We start from the raw sequence: 20,060 nt of genomic DNA, 5'->3' as shown, positions 1-20,060 counted from the left end.
GAAGGAGACGTTTAAATGAGATATTGTCAATCATGTCAGACTCAGCATCACTGAATAGCAGATACTTCCTGTGTCATATTACACCAGATTAAGGGCCTTGATATACCCAAAAATAACAGAGAAATCAGCTGTTTAAGATCAGGCTTTTAAAGTATGCGTCTGAGGTATTCACAGTGTGCCAAAGCAACACTGAGAGACAAATCCTCTCACTGCTCTGTGCACTAAGCTGTGCCTGGCTACTCTGCGTGTGCTTTATTCTTCTTACAGCAAGGAGCAGAGCCTACTGAAAGTCCCTGTTCACTGTTGTCTCCTTGAAAAAAATAGTACTTTTCCAAAATAAGTTATTTAGGCAAACAATTAAATATCATGCAGTGATATTCTAATTTCGCACCCCTACTCTAATGTTTTTACTACAGACAAGTACAGATGGTATTCTTTACCAAGGCAGCAGTTCAAATAGAAATTGAAAAAGTTTAACCCAGGGTTAAATAGACATTATTGCGTCACACTTATTGCACCCTTTGGACATTTCACAATATGTCTGATCTTAGGATGTGCATCCATTATTTGGACCTATTAATACCTCTAACTAGCTTTAACCTTATCGGCATAATCAATTGAAAAAGTGAAAATGAGTGTTTTCATCAACTAGACACAGCACTGTCAGCCCCATTGTCTCCATTGCCACCAGACAGTAATAATCCTGCCCTGACCTCTTCTTCACCATTATCATTAGATCTGCCAAGTAAAGTGGCCTCATCCATCAGCCAGCTTACCCAGTGGCTGTGACTGGTGGTCCTTGCAATTTGTAAATGGGATTGGAGAGCGTCTACAGAGACTGAAACAGTAGCGCCCCTCATCATGCACCGCTGAAGCCAGCTGTCACATTTAGTCTTATTACCCGCCACCGCCCTTCATTCACGTGCTGATCAAATCTGGAGACGCTGCAGTGACTTTGCCTGCTGCATTCTCTTTTAGTTTTTCCAATATGTCAGGTATCATGTCTCTCTCCCTACCTCAGTCCATCATGTAAATCCTCGAACAGGTTCCTATTTCTCTGAACCACCTCTCTAGTCTGTGTTGATTTCACCTCTTCTAATCAAATTTTTCAACCTTTTCCGTCCTTTGCTCAGTTGCTGATACCAGAGTACCTGTTAAAGATATGCAATGGCATTTCGCAGTCCAGTATAGCTGTCCACAGTAAATCTAAATATGGCTATTGGCTTAACTTACTAAAATACCTGAAAAGAAATAGCGACCTTAGTAAAATATGCAAGCAGATTTACACTGCAAATGCTGTATATATACTTCCAAATAGCAGAAATTACAGCCCAAACTCATAAATAACACTGATGAAACTGACAAAGAAGACCTTATACATATTATGTTTCATGGGTTGCATTTTCCCATTATGCACTGCTGTGGCCCCGATAAAACCTAACAGCAGTTAATAAACCTGACAAAAATCACTGCTTCATGTTTGCAGGCTGCACAGGATACACAGTGCAACTGTCAAAGGTGAAATCTTGAAAAAGTGCTGTTTGGTCTTTTTTAACAAGAAGTAATTTATGCGTGGAAGTATATCTTTTATAGCTTATACACACTATAGTTTACCAAGAGCAACCTGCCATGCTTGATGTTTTTGCACAATCCCTTCTGCAGTAAAATAGAAAAAATCTATTATAATTAATTTATCTGTTAAATACACTGACACATTTTATCTCATCCCTATAACAAGCTGTCCATCAACATACTTCTAGCTCTGTACATTTAATTGCAATTGTCACTTTACACTGCTATTCACCTGCCAGATGCTCCCGCTGATTGCGAGCTAAGAACCGCCACAAGCCACCCCAGCATTCGCCCATATGTTATTCAATTCAATTTAAGGTGGCTCCCTGTTAATTACTGTAACAATCACAGACAAAAATCTACATTTGGGCAAAATGTGGTCATGAACACGAGGTAAAAAATGTTTCCGGTGAAAGTTTTGTTCATTGTTCAATGTACACGGTGTTGTACGTTTAAATGCAAATACACAGAAGGGCACAGTTATTCACAAGTCTTTAATAAATCATTTGTCGTTCTGCTAATCTGCCAGTCAGTGAGTCTCAGTAGCTGTTACACTGTCTAATTCAGTTTGAGCTGCCTTCATAAGCTGTAATTCACTTGTTAAAGTCTGCCTCCTAACTCTTTCTAAACCCTTACATTTCCTCTATGCATTCTCACCCATGTATGTTCAAAGTGCTACACAGCCGAGGCTTAGTGCATGTGAATCATGTATTATCCCTTGTCCTTTGCTTCTGCTTGTACATCTCTTCATTCCTCTAATTTCATTTTCCAGTAGAGCTGTCAGGCATGTGGAAGGACCTGTCTACCACATGGTGTGGGGAGCAGTGAACAATTGACAATCTGCCAGTTAGGCCGCAATCACTCAGCATCTTCACAATTGGCCACATAAATATTGAGAGAACTATTTAAACAGCTCTGATCAAACACGAGTCAGAGGCAAATAGAGGCAACGGGAACAAAGAGGAAAAATATGTCTGCATCAGAGAGATGCAGAGAGCTAAAGACAAGACAGTGATCATAAAAAATAAAGTTTTAAATAACACAGACAGGGAGCTGAAGTTAGATGGTTTGTTGTGACCCAAGCTCATATTGTCTGATAAAAGGGACTAAGCTCAGTAAAAGCTTTGTCTGTAATGTAAAACTTATGGAGGAAACACAAGTGATCCATTTATATTCTCTCTTTTTAAACTCTGACTCACTCCTCCTTAATTCTTCTTCGGCATTGCCTTCCCTCTTCATGACCCTTTTGCTGCTGTACATCAACCTTTCTCCTCTTTTTTTCTCCACTTCTCTTTACCGCTGTTATTTGAATTGGACATTTTAACAAGGAAATCTCCATACTTGTGTAGTACAGAAGCAGAAAGCAAGGTATAAAAGCAAGCAAATGATACCCCTGATTTCACCCAGGAAAAAAACTCCCAGTACCCATTTAACGTTTTTCTTTCTTTCCTTTTTCTGCCCTGACCTCAGCGGAATCAGTAAGAAGAACAATAATTTTCAGTCCAAGATTCCTTTGACACTATTATTCACAGAAACAGAAAAGGCCTAATTAGTCAGTTCCACACTGACCACGTGCCAAAATAATGCTAATGTTAACAGCACAAATAGCAAAATATGTGCACAGACTGGCAATTTACACGTATACAGACATGCACTTACACACACAAAATGTGATATTTATATATTTTTTCAAGCCCTCACTTACTGTTCGAATAGTTCTGCTAATTGAACGCCCACCTAGACATGAATAAAATAACCCATTTTACTTTTTAAATGTCTACTCATAAACATAACCATCAATTACCAAAATCGAAGTGAGAAACCACTTCAAAATTACATTAGCCACATTTCAGCACAGACAAGCTTCCAATGTTTTTAATGACAAAATGATGCCCGTTTCAGCATCTTTCACAACACACAACACAGGACAACTGCACACACTGTTAGTAATGATTTGATAGTGCAACAAGTCACAGTGATTTACTTGGCACTTTCGTTACAAAATATTTTATCCTAATAAGATATTTTGGCAAACATTTATTCTTTTAAAGATGCTTTATTATAAAATTGATATTTTAATTGGTTCTTCTAAAATTACTATAACTACTAATTTGAAAAAAATAAGACATAAATACAATCAAGTTTTTATGTAATCAGCAAGTTGTTTTGTTTTGTTTTTTTATTTTAAAAATGTTTACAGAATGTCTCTTTTGCTGGTGATAACTGACATTGTTTGATTATTCGTAATTGTTTACAGTTTCTAATTCGTAGACATTTCAGATTCCAACAGTGACTAACATGCATCCTTTTTAACAGTAATTAGCCGAGCACCAACAACAGCACATATAAACGAGCCAGAAGGCTTTCAAGGTGGACTGGTGCTGTGGTCAGCTTAGGTATCCCAAGTAACTTCTCTTTTGGGCTCCACTGTACTGTAGATGTCTGCCAGACCACTTGTACTGTACCTGTTTGCTTCAGTAATCTGCTGGGGAGCAGACAAACATCAGTGGGCCTTATCTCTACTTCTCAGGAGCAGTCAGGGAAGGAGGCAGGTGGCCCGTCGGCAACACAGACAGGAGCAGACAGAGGCAGACTTGTGGATTCGGCCGGCACACAAATGCAAACATTTAATCGTTTAACACATGCATACACTCAAACACCTGAAACTACTGATGTACACAAACGCACATGGCAAAGCATGCAAAACTTTTTTAGAATTAAGTTCATCAACAGGGAAATCAAGAATTTTCAGAGATAAAGACATTTCTTTTTACAGGCAGTGATGAGAGCATCAATGATGCAGTAAACAAAGTGCAGCAAAAATTATTTTAATGGGCATTATGCTCATAGCAGTATGGCTGAGCAGAAGGATTTGCCCAGTGGCAATATTGAATGCTGTGGATGACACACGCTGAGGGGCAATAATACGCCATCTGCACCAAAGCGATATCCAATACTTGCATCTCATGCAGGATTGCACATGTGGGCAATGAAATTGAAACTATCACCTTATAGCCCTTTCTTTGAGCTAAAGTCAGTAAATTGGGTAAATTCTGTTAGTAGTACATTTCACAGGTCACTGGTGCCTCAGAGACGTTCAGTTTCTTTACAGCATACTGTGTGTTCTGGCGTTTTTTTTTACAACATACTGGAGCTGCCTGTGGAATAATGCGGTCACTTCGTAAATCTTACAAATATAAAAATCTTATCCTGCATATGAATCTGAATTGGGGTTTTCTGTCACTGGCACATTTAAGAGTTTTTAATATGACATAGGTTAAATACTTATTTTTACTTTCTTGGTTGGGCGTGTGTGTGTGTGTGACAGAGAGATAGAGAGAGAAAATAGATAGATGTAGATAGCCAGGTTCCCTTCACTGTTACAATGCAGTTTATCTTCCCTCTTCTTCATATTTAAGTTGATGTTATGTTTTGCCATGTTTACTTAATTGTTACCTTTACTGAGCATGTTGTCCTGTCCTCATTGTGGAGTGATTTTCAGTTGTGTTCAACCCTACAGTTCCCTATAATAAACCCTCTTAATATTAAAACCTCCTATCGCCGTCTCCTTTCTCCTTACTCCACCTAGGTCACAAATGTTAACAAACACAATATTTCTAAGCTGTTAAGACATAAACTGTCATATTATTTCATGTCTTTACTGAACACATCCATTGATGTCATTGGGTTGAGATCTGGGCTCTGCTTAGGCCATTGTCCTGCTGCATCACCCAGCTACCTCTGGGCCTGAGCTTGCTGACAGTCACACTGACATTATATGCTACCCTGCCCCAATGAATCCTTTAAGTCTTTAGCTGTAACTCTAGGGTCCTTTTTTACCTCATTGAGTATTCTGCATTGTCCCTTTGGAGTGATCTTGGCCGGGTGCCCACTGCCATAGTGTACCCAAAGTACCAAATTGTCTGTATGTAGAAACAATATGTTAAATTGTGGACTGATGTAACCCTTTCTAGCAACATGCAAATCAGCAACTCTTGATCATAGGTCTTCTAAGAGCTGTTCCTTGTGAGGCATGACTCACATCAGCTGATGTTGCTCATGAATAGCACACCGACGCTGTTTGAGTGTTTATACAAGTCAAGGTATATCTAAAGCAAACCTTCGTTATCATTTGATTGATTGATAGTTGATATTTTTTTCTCCATCTTTTTCCACCATAACTTTGTATGTTTAATGGGTGTGTTCAGTAAAGACATACGTAAAAGATTACAAGTGTTTGTGTTTTACCAGCAAAGAAATATTGTGTTTATTTGTGACTTTAGTGAAGATCGATTGATATTTCATAACTAGTTTATACAGAAAACTGCAAATAGAGCAATTACTTTTTCTTGCACCTCTATATATAAACACACAACTATTTTTGTCTAATAAACAGTTATGCTGATGCTGCTGCTGCTAAATATGCTGAGTTGGTTGTTGAGGGTTTGGACAATTCAATATTCTTAGTATTTACCTAAAGCTTACTGTGACACTTTCTGTTTGTTGTCTCAACAGAGCACAGCAGGTGACAGTTGGAGAAAAGCCTCCAGATGATAATATATCCTGTCCTCTAAATAAAAAAACATTAGATGAAAACAACTCTTGACAACTCAGTTTTTAGTCTTTGGTTCCAGTCTGGCACCTTTATCTAAAAATACACAATTTCTGCAGCTTTCATGAACTGATCAAATACATGTGTGGAGGTCATTGGGAAAGCAAAGAGGTGGCCCTGAGTAGAAAAACAGATAGAATGCCACAGCATGTTGCAAATTTCTATATTTCTACGTTGTCAAAATGTAAATGGTAAAAGGTCTAAACTTAAAAAACACTTTTCTGCCATTTGGTACTCAAATGTAAACAGAAAGCCAGGACACTTTGTTTTCTTGGTGGCTATCTCTGGACCGGACTGAGCTACACCCAACCACATGCCTACCGCACACACACATGCACACACACACATATACACTTTCCCCTCAAGAAATACAAATACAAACAAAATGACAGCCTGTTCTCATTTATAAAGATTCAGATTCAGATGTTCTTTAAAAATTGAAAGTAGGTAGTTGAGGGTAAAAGTTCATTCCCCAGGCTTGTTGAGACCACACAAAAAAGGGAGCAGGTAAGAAAATATAATTCATTTTTCTCATGGCTGCATTTTACATAGGACAAACATCTACCAAATCTTGTTAAAATAACCCTCTTTCGTGCAAATAATGCTGAATTATAGTCCAATAAGCAGCTTTTGTTGTCGCAAGTAAGTGCTGTAAAAACAATTAGCGATCAAGAAAAAGTCCTTTTCCACAAAGCAAAAGTGAGAATATGACTGTCAGGCTAACTTGAGCTTTTTGTCTGTTTTGCCATTTTTTCTTCGTTCAAGGTAGGGACGTAGACCTAATTTGGCATTTTCATCTGCAAGGGTTTTTTTATGGTACCAGCAAGTACTTTTTGAGAAGCTTACAGGAAAATGTTTCTATAGAAGCAATTGTTAAGGGTATAATCAGTGTGCTGTCAAAGGGAATACATTTTTTTACATGCTTATTTTTCTTGTACCAGCTTGAAGAGAACTTGTCTGGATTTATTACCTTCAACACTGCTATTATTTATAAATGGAGAGAGCGATACATCACACTAATCGGAAGGGGAAGTATGTGTTTTCCCTCATTCTGTTGTTTTGCCAACTCACTGTTTACAATCCCTGCCAAATTTGGGACCGGAGGTGATGATGCAGAAGTCTGTCATGATATTTACCACAGATGTTGTAGAGTGCTATTTTCCATTCTAACCCTTAAGTGGTGTTAGAAGAAAAGTTTTTTCACACTTTAAAGTACAACATTGTCAAAAACATTTTCTCTTCCTGCTCATACAGTATGATGACTCTGCTTTGTCTCAGTCATGCCACTCCTTTGTGTCTGATTCTTATTTGGGTGAGACATTTTGTCCTAAGGTGCTTTAGTTTGAACAACACTTAATTACAGTCTGTGTGTTTGAAACAAGGGGTCTATTGCATTGCTATTTTTCGGCACGCTATAATGTTTCTCTTAAAGTTTGGTACCAATAGGTTACAACTCAAAATTCAAGCGACATCTTATATACATACATGTTTATTTAAGAGTGGCTTTTAATGTGAATTAACTTTAGAATCTAGCAACTTTTCAATAGAATCTATTGGTCATTTGTACACAAGCTCAATAGACAAGCCTTATAGCATGCAAAGAGCATAAGGATCCTAAACTCATTGTCATTCGTTATTTTCCTCTCTATCTCCTTCATTCTATCCACGCCGTCATTGAACAGGGCAGGTGAGTGGCGTCTGATTACCAAACATCTCCTCCTACCTTTGATCTCCTGAGGTGTGGGGCTCTAATCCATCTTGCAGCACAGGGGGCTGTCTGATCTGGGTGGTTGTGGTAGCCACTTAGCTTCTCCTCATTTCATATACACATAAAGTAGTGCCCCTGGCTCCCATACAAATGTGTATGTAACACACAGTTTGGGTTCTGCACACTGCACTGCTGTGAACAGACACTCTGTGGGATAAAAAGAAAGAACGATGCAGTAAGAAAATACACAACTGGATGAACAGAATTTTATGAGGTATAGACAAAGACAGTATTATCTAGGAGCACAGTTAATTTTACACTATGCATGGTTTATTAATTTAAAAACATAAAATCTGTGGGAAATCAAAACATGCATAAAGGCATTTTTTTGTGTGCTTTTAATCCTGGTATTGAGCTATGATTTTCAAAACCAAATCACAACAAGTACTGTATTACAAATCATATTTCTAGCCAGGTATCAGCTTCCTCAGTCCTAATACTAATGCTGAGGACAGCCATTTATCCAACATTCAGTAACTTTGAAATCTGCACTGTAAACCGTAGTTTCAAAGTTCATGGTCCCCTTTTGCTGATAGTCCAATTTTGCTGTTTGTCCCTTACTCAGCTAGATACCCTTCGTCTTTAAAGAGCACATGCAACATTTTTCATACTGTCTTTGTGCATGCTTTGAAAAGCTTCTGAATCTCATCAGCATTCAAAACGAGGCCTAGCTAACAATACTGCAAGACAATTTCCACGGTAAATGAGAACGTAAATGTCACATACAAGATGAACATTAATCTCATGTCACTGTAGTTTAAAGGCGCCCTTACTCAGAGAACAATTAAACTACTCCCAGGAGATCAACCTAATTCACTCAGTACTATAGTGAAATCACCCTTCTGTGTCACTGCAGACCCAGAACCTGACATTTCACTGTAAGAACATATACACTATAAACACTGTATGTGTGTTTAAACACACAACAAGGCAGACACACATACACATACACAAATACTCAAATAGTTCTGAAAACTGTACAATTCCAAAAAGTGCCTGTATTGGATACTTTCTGTTTTTTACTTCTACAGGTCTGTGAGAAATAGTTAATTTTAGCTCGACCTCTTTAAGATTCCAAAGTCTTGATGGACTTACACACCCCTTCCTTCATACATTAATTTAGAGTGACAGTGAAACATGAGTCAAACATGTGTCAATGCATTTCAGCTGACTGTCCTTTGTGGCTACAACAAAAGAATAGAATGAGAAAAGGATGAAAGGATGAGGGATTAATAGAAGGAATGTATAAAATAGATATAAAAAGATGGTATGAAAATGAAGCACAACCAATAGATTGTGCCATTTGTCAGCGGGATTTAGTTTCTTTTTTTCGCAAACAAAAACTTCCCCTATCAGAATAATGTGAAGGATGTTATCAGATAAATCAAATAGTAGAGTTAGGTCCTCTACAATATGGATTAAGTAAAGTGTGCACTTCAGGGAATGCAAAACGAATAATTCTTAAGCAAAACATCACTGCAGCAGACAAAACACAGTTTCATCACTATTCAAGTCTCAAACTTGGAGCCATGGAGCCAAACCACATGCTATTATATTTTCAGTAAACAATGGTTTAGTTCTACTAGTTTGTCTTTTGCAGTTTTGATCTCATCATATTTGGTTCTGTTGACAGACTGTAAAACAGACTTAACTGCTACATTGTAATGGGGGCAACTGGGGCTCAGGAGGTAGAGCAGTTGTCCACAAATCTCCGGGTTGTTGGTTTGAGTCTTGGCTCCTCATTTTGCACATCAAAGTGTCTGTAAGAAAAAGACACTGTACCCAATCTTAGCTTGCTCTGTGTGAGTCCAGGCTAGCTGTTTAGCAGCTCCCCCGTCTTTGTGTGTGTGTGTGTGTGTGTGTGTGTGTGTGTGTGTGTGTGTGTGTGTGTGTGTGTGTGTGTGGTTGTAAGTGTGAACGGGTTAATGAGGAGCAGGGTAAAGTGCTTTGAGTGCCAATAAGGTAGAGAAACGCTATATAAGTCCATCAGAGGTATTACTAGCACCACATACCAAACTTTGTGTTGTCCTAAAGTCCTTTAAAGGTTCAAGTATATTTGGGGTATCGAATCATTCATCCCTCATCTATAACTACTTATCCCATGTAGGCTGGACCCTATCCTATGCCCAGTTATAGGGCATGAGATGGGGTACACCCCGGACAAGTTGCCAATCTATCTTAGGGCAAATACTAGTGAGACATACACAAACAACCATTCAGACTCACAATTCACAATCCCGCAATTTACTTGGACTATGAGAGGAAACCTTGAGTACCTGGGGGAAACACATCGAAGCATGGTGAGAACACCACCATGCTGCCCTACAGTAATGAATCAATTCAACATATTTGTTTTACTCTGTCAGGATATAAATTTGTTTGTTGTTACTTAGTTTGAATAAATGTATTCAGATGTATAGCCTCAACACATCAAATATATTGTTCTGCAATGTATCAGTTACATCTATTTCAGATAAAAACAAATAACTAGTGAGGCTGGTTTTTATAATGTATATTGTTTTGGGTTTGCAAGTATGGATATTATTCCAGCTTAAGAATCAACAACAAATAATATTTGTGGGAATGATTATCATTTAATTTAATATCCACAACAGTTATTTATTGTATAGTTGTCCAATCCACATGCAGGGGAAAACAATATGGTTATTTAATTATGGTTAGTTATTTAATTGCATTCATTATTTAATAGGACAGAATAGGACAGAAACTACAGTATTCAGTCCACATTGAAGGGGGGAATTAGGACCCAAAAAAGGCTGTAGTCTTCATAAATACATGCAACACTTGCAGAGACATATAGCTCATTTACACCAAACTGTAGAAAAACTTGCACCTCGATTTCTGATTCCTGATGGTACTGCTTGTTAACAGGACCAGACAGGCTTCTTTTTCTGAATACTGTGTGTATGAAAGTAGAAAGGCCATATTTAACCTCCTCACCTTTTTTGCAATCAATTTGTTTTGAAAATAGAAGGTTTCCAAATTCATGCTGGATCAACCAACTGATCATAGCCCAGGCGTGTAACACATCTGCAACATTTCAACTTACATAGAGTTGTTAATGGAAACAGAAAAAAGAAAAGTATTAAGGATCTAGGAAATGTTTAAAGAATCATATGGATTTAATTATCAATATGCTTTATCTGGTTAATTAAAATCATTTCCTGATAAATAGTTAAACACATTAAGCTGTTATTCCTCCTGTTTGTTTATAGCTGACAATTATGTAGTAGGTTAATGAGCTTCCGTGTGTGTTTTGTGCTTATACTGTATGTGTAGCCATATGTTTATGCAAACAAAAGTGTACTTATACATTTTGCTTTTACCTCATGAATTAAAGCCAACAGTGATTGGATTGGATTTTTCCTTTGGGTTTTCTCCTGAGTTTTGCCTATGCAAAATAGAAAATGAAGTATAAAGGTCTGAACTTCAACTTTAGCAACTTGATAAAACGCTCTCCTATGCTGTAGATTTACTTCTAATACATGTGTTTGAGTATTGTGAGTGCTGCAACAGTACATGGCGTATGCAGATTGATATTTTACCATGAAATCAATGTAGTATGGAAAGGGCAGGCAAGCGTTATGGATTTTACCGTTTCAGCTTTGGCATGGTCATCAATCCCTATAGGTAATCTGGAAAAGCAACAAACAGGAGAACAAGCAACACAGCTGCTGCACCTAAGGTGATGGGTTCAGAAGTTTTTGATTTATCTGCTCTTTATAGTGCAGTATAACAACCCACCATTTTCAGAAGGAAATAAGCAGGAAATATATTTGCCCTTACTGCAACTACAAGTGAAAATCTGGAAGATTTTATGACTTGCTCATGCAGTAGAAGCTTTAAATGTCTTCTCGGGTTCTAAATATATTGCATGTGACAGCTTCACATAAAGTTGAGATGGTCAACGTTTGGGCATTGTGTCTTATTAACCACAGAACTGCCAAAAGTTGTATTAACAGCAAATGCTGATTTATTGTGATAATGTGCAAAGATAATAAGCAGCATCACAGATATGTTGCTATTTAACGTTCTATAATTGGGCACTCTTTACCACGTCACATTTGACTTCTTATTGTTGATATAAAGTGGATCAGACATTTAATAGAAACTAAATGCACCATGAGTTCACACCACTTATTAATCTAGTGGTTATTAAAATAAATGAATATTTAAGAAGAAAAGCCTTTGTGATGTATTTTTGTTTGTATTTGCTTTCCTTCTTACCCCCAGAGACACAACAGTATATTGTTTTCATGCTGAAACAATTAGACAATCTGTCAGTCAACAAAAAATTATTTTGCAATTATATTGATAATCATTCACAGTGTCGTCTCACTGAAAATTTGCTGCTTTTTCTGTCTTTTTTATATTCTAAGGTGAGATTTCTTCATCGGTTAGAGATAAACATTTTCTCACATTAAGAATAAAAACACGACTTCAGCTGAAACTTAAGCCAAAACAAAGTGGATTGTTAATCTTCTATTTATTTTGTTAATCTTCTATTTATTTCCTTTTCAATGAAGTTCAAGCTTATATGGGAGAGAGCATTATCCACTAGACAGCACTAGTCCAAAATCAACATTGCAGACTGTCTTAAAAGGAAAGAAAAACTGTAAACTATGCATCTCCCTAGTACATTTCTTGTTTTCTAATGTTTATATCTACGAGTGTCTTGGTCTGTCAGTCAGCTTGTGTTCAGACCTGCCTTCCCTCTGCTCCAGTTCTTAATGCTGAACTCTGTAGCTTTGACTTTAGTTATGAAGGAATATAGCTTCCTATCAGTCTGTGCCATGACCCCAATTGGAGAGCCATATTCAATGCAGCAAATAGGAGAGATGAGAGGCAGCAGTGAGCTGCCCAGGCAGGCTGCAGTGGACTGATAAAGCGTTTAGAATTCACGAGCTGTCATCACACCGTCCCTGATACTAAGCCACCCCGCTCCTCCTTTATCAACCCCCAGGTAGCAAAGGGACATTAGGTGAAAAGTTGTGTACACTGACACCACAAATATACAGGCACAAAGAAACCAATTCTCAACATTGTTTTTCCGCCAAACAATAGAGGGATTTGTACATATAAAATGCTTTATTAAACAAAGTATACAGGTTTAAATAATGACTTCATTAATTTAGCTGTAACATCCTTTATTGAAACTTGCACTGACAATTTTGACAGTTTTTTTGTTCGAATCCAGCACAAACAATTGTCACACCCACACTGCAAGACACAGAAAAGATGCAGAGAGTAAAAAAAAGTAAGATCACGGAAAGGTAATAAAAGGAAAAGCTATAAAAGGGCAACAGAATACAAATGGATAGTGGGTGACAGGAAAACTAAAAATGGAAGCATCTTTAAATGGTCTAAAATAAATTGGGTTACACTGCAAAATAATTTGTGTGATTTTCATGATCAGTTATGGTACCACACATGCTCTGTGTGCTACATTTTGATTTAATACACTTCAATTAATTAATTTTATGGTTTATGTCCTTCTGTAACTTAACCACAAACCATGACAGGCAAGATCGCACTACACTGTCAAGTCACAGTGATGTGATGAGAGTCACGATTTCATTGAGCTCACAGCAGAACTAACAAGACATTTCCTCATGAATATATTAGAACCCTTTTCAGAAAAAAAGACCTGGTCTTGATTAGAAGAGAACCTGGTACATGGATAGCTACACACTCTTGGTTTTTTAACCATGTTGAAAAACACCAATAAACCTTGAACAGCTTCTAAGCTATGCTTCTTTGGTTCATGCTTGTAGTTACAGTAAAATGGAACTGTGGCTAGCTGCATATCTGCAGGCCTTGTCATGGTTTCTGACAATAAGAGGTCAGGTCTTGGACCTTGCAATAGATTGTATCTATGAGAGTAGCGGCTGTACAGTATATGATGGATTATGAAGGTAAAGAAAAGATGACAGAAAGATAAAATGCACAGACAGACAAGGAATGCATGAGTGTGGGATAGAGGAAGACAGCAAGATTAAAGGTGTAGAGCATGATTGAATGAACGAGGTGGCGAAAGAAAGGGATGAAGTGGAAGAGAGAATGGAAGAGTAGCAGCAGGAGGGGGTTAGGGTATATTAGCTAGAGAAGCTGAGTAAGTGGCGGACTGCCACGTTAGGCATTGCAGGACAGAACAGACTCATTTAGGTGTCTGCAGTCGACGCTGCTGAATGGCAATAGTGCTTCCTCTGCTGCTGGTTTCAGGAACGTGCCTGGAGTGTAGAGCAGCCTTCTTCCTGTGGCCTGGGGCCTTAAATCAGTTCTGCACTAGACACACCAACGAGCAGCTGCACGCACACACACTCACACACACTTTTTCACTAACTCTCTTTCTCATGGTCAACAGAGCTGTCCCATTGCCTCCCTGTGACCCTAAGGTGAGACTTGAGGAGATAATATTGACCTTGAACTTGACAACATTCAAGAGATAAAAATAAATAGTAAAGCAGGATGAATCATGTAACAGCATGGACAAGTAGCAGCTAATGGGGTGCCCTGAAAGTACATCCAGATGTGACAAAGCTAAAGGTGAGTTAGCAGGTTCCTTACAAAGCTCTGATGCAATGCTGGGGACATTCAAGAAACTGATGAGTTAGGCCTAAGGTGTTTTGTCCTGCCAGCAGGGAAGGATTTCAGAGAGACTTATTAGATCCAGGCAGCTTGCAAGTGGTACTGAGGAATAGCGAGGGCATGCCTCCACACTGCTGGCATGTCCTTGCCTCTATCCCCTGGGTGGCCAGAATTACGAAAGCAACATGACTTTCAATCCTGTTGGGTTACCTAAGGTTGCCAGGTGTTCATGTATCCTACAGCTGTTTATGCTCATATAATATGTATTACCTGGAGTACAATATTCTTCCCTGAGGGTACGCAGGTATATGCATAATTTACCACAGACAGCATGAAACCAGACAGCATTCAGCATTACCTGCGGAGGAAAGCATTTTGGCAGGAAATCCTGCTGATGACAATACTTGACAAGACTTTTACTCATGTGTAAAGTAATAAACAATGAAAATCAAGAGCGTATTCTTTAATATTTCATGTCGGTACAGTATGGTTTGGTTGCAACTGTCGTAGCTGTCCTTTATATGCAAAACACACATACACCGATCAACTACAACAGTAACGCTGCCTGATGGTTTTATTACAAAAAGAATAAATGGTTTATATTATTAATATACATTTGGATGTATCATTATGGGTTAGCCTCCTCTCAGCACATAAAATGGTTAAAATCAGCTTATCCTTTACCAACTATATTTTTTATTAATTTAATTTAATAATTTTAATGTATTAATAAAATGTTATTATTTTTAATTTAATTAAGTACATTTTTGGCATTATTAATGCTAAGTGGAGCGCTTTTGTACTTTTATCACTTAGGGGGCTGTGGGGGTGTTTAGCAGCAGACTACTCGAATGCCCATGCTGACCCTTATTATTCATGCGTTATTAACACCATAAGTATTAATATTGTGGTTTATCAGTATATACTGTATTTCTGGAGTCTTCCAAGCTAAGAGTTTTGCAGCATTACAGGACTTTAATCATCAGCATGTCACACCAGGTCAACACGTATGAACCAAAGAGTTGTCATGGTTTTATTACCAAATTTCAACACGTTATGTACCTCGACATCCACGACACACAAGGTATCTTTTTTTTCCATTTAGTGGTCTATTTGAAGTATTGGTTTGTTTTTTCAGTGTTTGCAACAAGTGACACAAGTCAAAAGTGTTGAGTTCCTTACTATGGACATTCTGGAAATGAGGTAAAATGATGGCTATCACCTTTACAATATTAAAAAACGATTTATTTATAGTCAAATATGCATTGATGATAGAGAGATTTTACTTACTGAAGTTAATTTCAACTGTTATGCTGAAGATATTGCATTATCTTCTTCCTCCTTTCATCCGAGCCTTATCTCTTCTTTCATAAGCAGTCATTAGTGTCTTTGCATGCCATAAGCTAATTTACACACTGATTATTATGAGCTGCATGCCCTCAGCACTTCATAAAGTATCCATCCCCGCTATTGATCCGAGTCTCTTATTAAAGTCTCCAGGTGCTTTTAGTTTTGTTTTGCAGTCTGTTTCCTTCTCAACCTGTTTGCCTATTGCAGCCTGACACACACAGACAACACCACCCTAATGTCTGGAAAACGAGATGCTTGACCATGAAGTTGAGCTGACATTGAGGAGGAGCCTTGAGAGACGCATGCAAGTGAGGGCCCGTGGCTGGAGTGAATAGTTTAAGAGTTTAATTTATGTACACATAAAATGTTATAATGTCAAAAAGGCCCTTGCATGGGATTGGGTGTAACATAAATCAAATCAACACAATCATCAATGCACCATACGCATTGTATATGGCAGCTCAAGGACAAAAGCAGTGTCTGAATGCCCTCAGCCCAGAAACAGTAAAAATGGTATAAACATTTTATTTCATACCTAAATGTGTAATTTACGGATTAATGGGTGTTTATAAGCAATTGCGATAGTAAATGTATTGTGTTTTAAAGTTTAACTAGGTTTCAACTATAATTGTGTATACACCAATTCATCAGTTTGTTAGTTATTTAAGATTTTAGTTGCATGGTGCCAAAAGTAGACACAGCCTATTTCATCTATAATTACTGCAGTCACACCAATAAAATGGAAAAACACCATAGTGGAAAAAAATATTTGCATTTCGAACAAAAACAACTTTGGCATTTAAAGTGTTGAATCCAACGTTTCCTCTATTTTCTTTGCATTGCAGAGAAATCAATGATCGCCAAGATGAAAGACAATATAATAGCTGCTTTAGGGCACAATACTTGATCTACTCACATTATTAAAATTTCATGAACCTTATCTTTTTGGTAAAATTGTCTTCTTACCACCACAAACCATCATCTTAATTATGATTTAAACCTGCAGGCTTAGACTTTATAGTCTAATCCTAACTTAAAATCAATAGCATTGATGAGATGTGTTAATGAAAATGTGTTTTTAAGTGCAATTATGCATCTGTTGTTTTGTTTCATTGATCTCATCTCATATCCACGCCTTTGATCCATTGGTCATTTGTTCATTAGTGACAGAGAATCTGTTTGATATATACTTCAGGCTCTTTTGATCCACATGTGACCTTGAGATCTTTTTATTTGATGTAAAGTAGAAAAAAGGGGCTTGTTTCTCTATGCATGTCGCTCTTAAGTACATTTTACATTATTATTATTTAGTCATTTAGCAGACGCTTTTATCCAAAGCGACTTAAAAGTGAGGTACAAGCCAAGGAAAAAGGCAAGTTAAGGAGAAAACATCAAAGCAAAGTCCTATCAGAAAAGTGTTCACAGTTCACGAGATGCAAGTGCATTTGTTTTTATAGATTTAGGTGCATAGGAAGATGAGGAAGAGTTCTGTTTTCAGCAGTTTTTTAAATATTGGGAGTGAGTTCGCTGAGCGTGCTCGTTCCACCATCGTGGGATCATTGCGGTGAAGAGTTTTGCTCGGTGTCTTCTGTGCGGTGCTGGGACCACCACACGTGGTTCGTTGGCAGACTGCAGCGGGCAGGAAGGACTGTAGACTTGAATGAGTGAGTTGAGGTAAGTGGGAGCTGTTGAGTTAACCACCCTGTAAGCAAGAGCCAGAGCTTTGAACCTGATGCGAGCAGCTACAGGAAGCCAGTGCAGAGATCTAAAGTGGTGTGACATTGGTCCTATTTGGCTGATTAAAAATGAGGCGAGCTACTGCGTTTTGGATCATCTGCAAGGGTGTAACCCCATTAACAAAGGGTTGCAGTATCAAGACGAGATATGACCAGCGCCTGTACAATGAGTTGGGTTGTATATTCCGTGAGGTAGGGTCTGATCTTTCTGATGTTAACAGTACATAGAAAGAAACATCCCAACTTCCTGATCCCTGACTTTCAAGTTGTGTACTTGCATTGCATTATTAAACGTGGTTCTCTTTTGCCTAAAAAAGTACTCATATTTAGCAGGCCAATGTATACTGGATGTCTAATGATACACATAGGAAACTATCACAAACAAGCCTCACTAACACACTGTTACAGTAAAATGACCCCTACAAAAAACATTAATTCTATCAATAAAACTGTGGTCATAGAGATAGGATTTACAATGTATGTGGCTACAATTCTGGCACTAGAAGATCTTTCCACTTGCTTTCACGGGAGTTTCTCTCATTGTTTTTGATTATTTTTGGACTAGTCTATGACTCCATCTCAATTACCTATAAGCATACTATAATTAGGTGCATGTAAGTAGGTAACATATGAATTATCTGTTCAATAAAACAAAAAAAATTATAAAAAACAATGTTATAATCTTTAGTCAATGTTTGCTTCCAAAACCAAACTGATGACCTAAATAATTCAGCAAATTGATTTTATTTCAATTTTTTTTCTATGTCGGATCTTGACCACAAATTTTGAGTTCTAAAGGCATCCATATTTATGAGGAGATTATATTACCTGACACCATGATATCTATCAAAAGCATATTAAAAAAGATGATCTTGGGAGCAAAGTTATGTTCAACCATAACTAGCTTGCTAGTACTGAGTGTTCCAGAACTTCTCATTGGGACATTTTGCATTGTCAGATATACCGTCTTCAAGTAAAGTCCAGAGAAGATCAGGATTCCAGTGTATGTGTGAAACATAGTTTACAGCAGAAAACTATGAGTCTGTTACCAAGATAGGTATTCTGCAACTATTCTGCTCGCTGGTGGCTTTTCTTTACCAAACCCCAAGATTTAATCACTTCCACTCCTGCTGGACCGACATTTTCAAATGAAATTAAATATAGCCAGCCAGCTCTCTGTGGGTAAAGTAATGTTTACAGTGCTTCCAGGTCATCCTACTGATGTCTGATGAAAACAATGAAAACCAATTGCGAGAGGTTGTTATCAAGTTAATTTTTGGAGATTTGCTTAATAATGGCTGTTTTGACCAATGAAGGTTTAGCAGGCATAGATACTTAACTAGTGACCAAAAACAATGGCATCAAAATGCCTGCATTAAAAAACAACAATGGTTACCGTCAGGTAAGGTTAGGTTAGAAGAAAAATCACATAAAAATGAAAAGCTACAAACAGTTACAACAGCACACACATACTTTCTTACTATAATAACAACATACGCCACATTGTGTAACAATTATCAATAAAGTGCAAAACATCTCATTGCTTTAGGCATCAAATATTGAAGCATCAGGCTTCCCTTGAACTACCCCGGGAATGGACTAAGTGGAGCTTTTTGATGCCTCTGGCTGACAGATACATGACCTGTTAGTTATGGCAGAACAAAATAACACCCTGAAACACAGTATCAGGCTGAATGAACAAGGTGACATGAAATGCTACGTATGGCTAATCATCATGTGGACAAATGCTGGAACAAAAAGGAACCATCTGCTCTTCTGATTTTGTCTTTTCTGGTGCCTACCTTAATCCCTTTTCACTTTTCAATGTCCCTGACCAGGCTTCCTATTTCATCTTCTTGTGTTTCTCCTTCTATCCCACCCACCGCTTCATGACTCCCATCTTCCCTTTGCCTCCCCGCTAATTTGATCATCTCAATTGCGTATTGTCTAGCAGTAATTGATTTACCTCCTGCAAAATTAAGTCTGAAATCACAAGAGAAGCCTCTGATCTGCAGCTCTACATTGGAACAACGCATGTTGGTGCCAATGATACAAACCAAACCAAAATCACATTGTAGGTTTTCTGAGCTCATTTCCCATTTTGTCTACTTGTAACTAACACCCTATTATTGATGCGCCCCAAATACAAATGAGGGCTAAGGGCCAGGAAATTTCTCTGGACAAACCATGGACCAGGAAATTAGTGTTGGAGAAATGGATAAAACACAACACAGAGTTAATCAATGTTTCATTTTAGACTACAAACATCTTTACAAATCTCTTAAACAAGCACACGACTGATTTAATCAAGAATGTAGTAGCTGTGTTTAATATCCACTGTCAGACAGACTATTGACAAAGGCTTACAGAACAAGTTCAATAACATGGTACCAGGCATGAATGATGAATCTGA

At 37.8% G+C, this 20,060-nt stretch overlaps 1 protein-coding gene across 4 annotated transcripts in view; it reads right to left on the bottom strand.

Annotated features, from left to right (window-relative positions):
• grik4 (glutamate receptor, ionotropic, kainate 4) overlaps positions 1 to 20,060 on the bottom strand; it is a 262,717-nt gene that overhangs the window by 183,647 nt on the left and 59,010 nt on the right. For 3 of the 4 annotated variants that reach the window (XM_067508672.1, XM_067508671.1, XM_067508669.1), the window contains exon 2: positions 7,908 to 8,099. The exons of the other annotated variant lie outside the window; for it this stretch is intronic. The gene's annotated coding sequence lies outside the window, so the exon portion shown is untranslated. The remainder of the gene's footprint in view (positions 1 to 7,907; positions 8,100 to 20,060) is intronic. 4 annotated transcript variants of the gene reach the window in all.

The sequence above is a fragment of the Channa argus genome, chromosome 6, assembly GCF_033026475.1.
Source record: "Channa argus isolate prfri chromosome 6, Channa argus male v1.0, whole genome shotgun sequence".
Taxonomy (NCBI): domain Eukaryota; kingdom Metazoa; phylum Chordata; class Actinopteri; order Anabantiformes; family Channidae; genus Channa; species Channa argus.
The sequence above is the reverse complement of the archived record's forward strand: the minus strand, read 5'-3'. Positions and strand labels throughout refer to the sequence as shown.